At 38.5% G+C, this 7,368-nt stretch overlaps 1 protein-coding gene across 8 annotated transcripts in view; it reads left to right on the top strand.

The window, feature by feature from the left end:
* LOC311062090 (NACHT, LRR and PYD domains-containing protein 12-like) overlaps positions 1–7,368 on the top strand; it is a gene marked incomplete at its 3' end in the record, with an annotated part of 437,600 nt that overhangs the window by 387,004 nt on the left and 43,228 nt on the right. The gene's annotated exons all lie outside the window — the stretch shown is intronic.

The raw sequence follows: 7,368 nt of genomic DNA, 5'->3' as shown, positions 1-7,368 counted from the left end.
GAAGAATATGTTGTCACCAATGCTTTGATTGGCTAGCGAGACGCATGATGACATAAAAACCTATAAATCTCAAATGTGCCTGTCTTATAAATGCCTTATAACTAGTTAATAGATCATTTATAGACCATTAGTTAATGAGTTAATAATGTACTTGTTAAATATTTGTTAACAGTTAGTAAGGACTTATAACTATTCCTTATAGATAAGGGATAGATAACTCACAAACTAACTACGCCTTATCAACGGATTATGAGCAAGCTATTAGTAACTCACGTATTAATGGCTAGTTAAGTATTTGTTAATGGTTAATATATGTTATTGGGTTGTTATTCTAAAGTTGCAACTACTCCTCATTTACTAACATGAATTAAGTATTTGTTAATGGTTAATATGTGCTATTGGGTAGTTATTCTAAAGTTGCAACTACTCCTCATTTACTAACATGAATTAAGTATTTGTTAATGGTTAATATATGTTATTAGGTAGTTATTCTAAAGTTGCAACTACTCCTCATTTACTAACTATTAACAAATACTTAACTTACCTTTTACAGATCAATTGTTAATGATTTGATTCCCATCTACTACCAGAGACACTTTATACAACAGCAGCAAATGGGTGGTACAGAAATCGGATGTGATACTTCGGACATATTTCAAATATTTGTACCTCAACCTTGTTCAATATTTTACAAAAGAAATCCCACAGATGAAATAGTGAACAATTTCTTTTTAATGAAGAAAACAGTGGGCTACATACTGTAATTATGCCATAGGCATTATTGATCATTGTGAGCATGGCTTATTGTAGCTACACAACAGAACACAATGAACAAACAGTACTTTTAACAGAGTACACAACCTGGACCTAAGACAAAAATAACCACCAAGATCAATCTGCTCTCATTTCCTTCTACACCAGGGGTCTTCAACAGGGGGTCCGGGACCCCTAGGGGGTCCTCAGAGTTACTACAGGGGGTCCACCAAATCATTGTGTGATAGGAACTTAGTTTTTTACATTTGAAGTTGAACCCTATTCATCCCTATTCTAGGGACAAATTTAGCCGAAAACAGACAATCTACAAGTAGATTGTCTATTTTCAGCAAAGAGAGGGGAAAAAAGAGCAGACTAAGTACAGAGTGAAAGTTTACTAAGTATTGACTGTTTAAGTGGTTATAAATGTCTGAAAATACACATTAACATGAATCCAACATCTATAAAAAAAGCTTTAATCTGCAACACAATTTTATGCAAAATATATGGGGGTCCTTGCATCATCTCTTTCTCAGAGAGGGGGTCCTTGGGCTGAAAATGTTGAAGAACCCTGTTCTACACGATGTCTTTTCCAGAAATGGACCCCTAGGTGTTGACTTGTATCAATATAGTGTTTACACTTAGTAATACATTTGGTATTGAATGTTCTATTATGTTTAAGCTACAGGTGATGCTGGGACAATTGACACATCTTCTTCGGCCAACTTGACCTCTGATGCAACTCCCATTTCACACCTTTTTTTAGAAGCAATAACTCTCAATTTGAAATTTGTGAGGTTGCAATTATTTTCTTCCGTTTCTATTCATTCGCCAGAAATATCAGATAAGGAATAGCAGATCTACAGCTCACAACACATCGCAATGAGTCTTGCTGTGAGCTTGTAGATCTGTCATTTATTATCTGTTATTTCTGGCAAATGTTCCCCCCAGAATAGGATGTTCAAGTTAATACCCTGAATTTTAGAGGGACATTAATGTCCATACATCACAGCAATGTCATGGATTAGCCGTCCTAACGGTCCATTGTGACGCTTACGGGCAAGCCACTCATGCCATTCAATAACTCTGAGATGGTTTATCAGTAACTCCTCTGTTCGATTCCCCCTACGCCACCACACAGTTTCCTTGACTGTCCTCCAGGCCCTCTCTATATGCTGGGTATGAGCACCTGTTTGGGCATCAACATAAGACACACTGTGATTGACGGTGAAATGGGTGTAACCAAGCTGAGGTAGAGCATTTTGATAAGCCCGCCACTCGTCTGATACTATTGAAGATCCCACTTTAACATGGTGAGCTATAAGTGGCACCAGATCTCTCCTTGTTCTTCTCTCAACTAAGCGAAGAACAGGCTTTGCAGGTCTTGTCCCTCTCTGGTCCACACCCAGCATCCCAAACACCCACTTCTTCCTCTTCCAGCCACCAGCCATTCTTCCCCGTCCATACTGTTGAAAAGATACAAGGAATGTGGAATTAATCTTCTCTGAACAATTAAAAAGAATGATCTGGCTGCCATTGAAGGCTAATTTGCATTCCTCTCTAGGTAACAATGCTTAACGCTTGCCTTTCTTTTGTGTCTGAAGTGGCTCTCATCAATAGCGACAAACTGTTGCCGCCCTCCAATGTACTGGCCTCTTGTTTGCTGATATCTCTCCATCGCATTAGTACAGACAACTCGCAGCTTATGGGCCATCTTGGAGAGGGTTGCTGAGCTCCCAGAAATGTCATCTGCAATCATGTCCACTTGACGTAGACGGAGGCCTTGTGCAAATCTGGCAATTAGGCAAATTATTATTATTACAATACCAATTGTAATAACATATAATCACAAGCAGTCTCCAGTAATTGTTTATGACACAGTATGGTTTTATATTGTATGGAAATACATACTAAATAAATAATAAATACAATTGGACAGACTAAAATCACATTGGTTACCATGGCCTATGTCATAGCTTACCTGTACACAAAGCGCATCCAGTTGAAGAGGGAGACCTTTGACTTGGTGAAGATCGATTTGTGTCTAATAGACCTCTTCAGTTTCCTCCCTCTGTGTTTGCAAACCCTGGAAATATAGACAAATGTGACATGGGGTAGTGGCTAGAGCAGTGTTTCTCAAACATTTTCATTTCAAGGACCCATTTGTATTTGGCTACAGACCCCCATCTGAAAATATTCTGTGCCAGGGACCCCCATAAGATTTGTGCTGTTAAACTAGCTATTCTGAAGTTGTAACGTTTTCAAAGTTTTTTAGAAAATAGCCGATCTACAAGCTCACGTGTGCATTGCTTGTGAGCTATTTTCAAATAGCTGATGCAAATAGGGTTTAAGTGTTTAAACAGATTTTTACGCTATATTAACTACTTTTGCTGGGGACCCCCTGGAACCCCCGCAAGGACCCCTGGGGGTCCCCAAACCCCACTTTGATAACCACTGGCCTAGAGAGTAGGCAGGCATACAAAGTAGCTACTAACAGTATAATCATAAATGGGGCATTAATGCAAACTTGGCCTAACATCTACACCTTTGCAATGTGTGTATTTCTAGAAAAACATGTTATTCATTAATACACAATGTCTTAATAATTATAATAATTCAATTAATTGTCATTGTATCCAATACAAATAAACTTACCATGCATAGTTGTCCAAACAAACAGATATATTTAATTTCATCTTGTGTTTGCATTCTTTGCATTTCATTTGTCTTCTTAGAAGTCTTTTCTTCTGCAGCCATTTGATAATGTCTTTGTGTCTTTTTATAGATTTAGTTCTGCCTTCAATAAGCTCTCTTAGCTCAGTGGCTAAACCAGGCATTATAGGCTATGATATTATATTATAATGTGAAGTTAATTTCCTATGACAATGAATCTTCTATTATAATCTTCTCATCTTCTGTTGTTTACACACAAGCATCCCGCCACTGACTCCCGCCCGATTAATTGTTTAAATCATAGAGTTAGAATATATCTAGAGGACGGACTGCCCCCCGCCCCAGCTATTCATTTCAATGAAAGTTGCTCACTGGCGGTTGAAACACTCTGAAGAACGCTCTACTTCCGCATGTGATGCGTAAGTCTTGAGCACTGAGCAGGCGCACTAGGGTTTCAACCGGTAGAAGCATGCACAGTGGCGTTTCAAATGCAGAAGTATTGCATTCCCAGATTTGACCACCAGGCCACGGCCGCTTCACTGTTCTACCATGGCTCTGGGGGCTTCGTTTGTATCATGGGATGGGGTGACGAGGTGAAACAAGCCAATCATAATTGCATTCACGGGCTGGAGGAGGAGCCAACCAGCATCACTTTGGCTGGTTGTCAATTGTCAATCACTGACGCTGGACATATAGGTTGGTGATTGACAACTTGACAACCCCGCCCACTCGTATCACTCACTCAACAACATGTTTGTTTGAGCGTGGTCGGTCGTTCACTCGTCACCGCACCGTCTGCTTGAGTGAACAAACATTGTTTTAATTGATTCAGAGTTATTTTATTAATGTCTTCATACATGAATACTCGGTCTGGCAAAATGTCAGACAGTAGTAGTAGTGTTCCTATCGAAGTAGTGCAAGAAGAGGCCAAGATAAATGCTAGAAAGAGAAAGATGAAAGCGGGTGGGCGGAATGCTTCCAGAAGAAAGTCAACTTCACCTGTGGACCTGGACAACAATAGCAACGGTAGGTGCATGATTTAATCTTTCTGGTGAAGTTGCACAGGCATGGAGTGGACTACGATGTATAGACTACATTAAATAACTTTGATCATTCCCTAAGGGTAACCATTGACATATTTGTACTAGCCTACATATATTTAACCAGATAGTGATCTGCCCATAATTCCACAGGGAGGGGTGGGTGGGTGTGTAGCTATGTGGGTTTATTTGTTATGCCCCCTCTTTCAACTGTGTCGTTTGCCGAAACTAGCAGATATTTGCGACTTATAAGTTGTAACCTTACAAGTTATTAACTTATTTTCGGCTAGCGACACCCCGCACGGCAAGTATCAATCAGTAGGCTTGATTTGAGGCACCTGGAATGGGTGCTAGCCATGGTTCACATGACGCTCGTTTGTCACAAGCGTCATGGCGCTACTTGTTTTTTTGTTTTTTTTATGTTACATTTACAACCAGTACATCTATTTAGACGATCACATTTCAAATATAAAGTGCTGACCCCACGGCCACGGATGTAACAAGTTAAAGTGCATGGGTCTAAGTACCTGTATCCTCCGTATTGTTGAATAAAAAGCTTTTTAATCCGATCACCGACCATTTTCAGTTTATAAATAATGGATCAGAAAGCATTACACCTTCCAACCGTTAGGGGCGCATAGTTGAAAGCATATGGAGAACATTCAAAGAAAATGGCCGGTGATCGGATCAAAAAGCTTTTTATTGAACAATACGTTAGACACGGGTACCTAGACCCATGCGCTTTAACTTGTGACATCCGTGGCCGTGGGGTAAGCACTTTATATTTGAAATCTGAACGTTTATGTAGATATACTGGTTGTAAATGTAAAACTTTCAAAAAAGTTGTGCCATGACTGTCATGCTATGACCGTCATGTTTCAGGGCTAGACTGGGTGGCTAATTAATTTATGCCTTGACTTACGGTGGTGTCATGTCGACCATAGCTGATTTACAAGCGAAGCCCTAATCAGTAGTGTTGGGAAAAGTACTCAAATGTTTTACTTAAGTATTAGTAAACTGTAAAAGTATACTACAATGTAGATGTTAAGTAAAAAGATTGTACTAGAGTAAAAGTACAAAGCATTGGTATCAAATTGTACTTAAAGTAATGCAGACTGTCCTCTTTTACAAGGTATCATATGTATAAAATGTATTAAAATCTTTTGAAAATAGCAGATCTACAAGCTCACAGCTTGAGCTTGTAGACCGGCTAATAGCCAAAGTTTAAATAGTGCTGAAGTGGTTAATGTATGTTTTGTAATCAAAATCTACAAAGTAACTATTAGCTAAAGTTTTCAAATTATAGTAGAGTAAAAAGTTCAACATTTGCCTCTGAGATGCAGTGGAGTAAAAGTAAATGTACTTAGTTACTTCAGTGATGTTGGTAGGTTTTCGATGTAATGGGTCACACAGGTCATTCAAATGCCCCCCCCCCCCCCCCCCAATCTATTGTTCTCTTTGATCTCTGAACAAAATTTGCCCAACTTATAACTGTAAAAGAAAGTGTGTACATTATATCCTAATGCAGTGGTTCGAACTAAACTGATTTGTACTGGGGACCCCAAAATAATATTTGAACTGGGGACCCCCCACCCTGAGAAGCACTTGGAATTAGGAGTTGAGGCATGTAATTTTGTCTGACCCACAGATAACATATTGTGAAAATAGCAGATCTACAAGCCCATTTATTTTCATTTTAAATAGACAATCTACAAGCTCACAACACCTTGCTGTAGATAGGCTATTTAACCCATTAAGACCAGGAACACGTCTGCGTAACCACCTAAACCATTCTTTTATACTGTACTTGGTTATTCAAAAATAGCAGATATACAAGTTCATAGGGCAGCACTTATGAGCTTGTAGATTTGTAAAAGCTTGAGCTTGTATTTTTTATTTTTTTAATCATGAACATATACATTTTTAAAGCGAACATTTGTGAAATATTTTGCTCCAGCTAGCCCCAGAAGCAAATAAATGAGTGACAAAGGTACTCTTTAAAACATGTAATATTCAAAGATTTGGACACATTTTCAAGATTCTAAAAAAATGGCAGATCTCAAAGTATATCTGCTATATTTGAATAGCCAAATAAATCTAAAGCAACACAGATGCATTCCCGGATTGAAAAAAATAGTGCCTCTTTCTTATATTATTTGGCCAAGGTTTGACTCGTATTTATAGTATACTGTAGTTTGTTTAGTTTTGATGCAGTAATGGTCCCTTTTCTTTCTTGAGGTATAAAAAAGATCTTAAAAGTACTTAAATTGTGACTACACCACTGCTAATCAGCTATGTTTGGCGCAACAATATACAAATCTGCCACTTGAGATTGTACTTTAATTTCAAAACTGTCCTTTTTTTGCAGATAGTGTTTAGCAATACAATATCTTAACACATCTCTACTGAGTAGTTATAAGAGACTATTTATAGTATATCAACAATTAATATAACATTGATATGTGTAGGCTACTGCCATGTCTGCTAAGTGAATGAGTGAATGCTGACCTTCAACAGTAGTCTCATCAGTATTAATATATTCAGTGTTGATTGACACATGTCCATTTTGTATATACACACACATAATGCTGCTCATTACTTTGTTTTACCTGGTTTTTATGTTTTAAAAAAACATTCTCTCTCTATCATTCCAGATACTGAGGCAACGCTGGCTCCAACAGCGTTGCTGTATAAGCGAAAGAACCAGAGTAAACTCCGTGCGGCCAAGAAGAAGGAGCGTGTGTTTTCTGAAGAAATCAGGGACCTGAGGCAGGAGAGGGATTCCCTCCTCTACCAAGTTGGCCAAAGTAAGTAGACCGTACACATTTCAGACAGTATTGCATGGGCACTTAGTGAAATAAAACATAACAATTGAGTGGCAGCAGGTCATCATTCTGACATT

Source organism: Gymnoscopelus microlampas, assembly GCF_963454915.1.
Source record: "Gymnoscopelus microlampas genome assembly, chromosome: 15".
NCBI lineage: Eukaryota > Metazoa > Chordata > Actinopteri > Myctophiformes > Myctophidae > Gymnoscopelus > Gymnoscopelus microlampas.
This window is presented reverse-complemented; position numbering and strand designations above follow the sequence as displayed.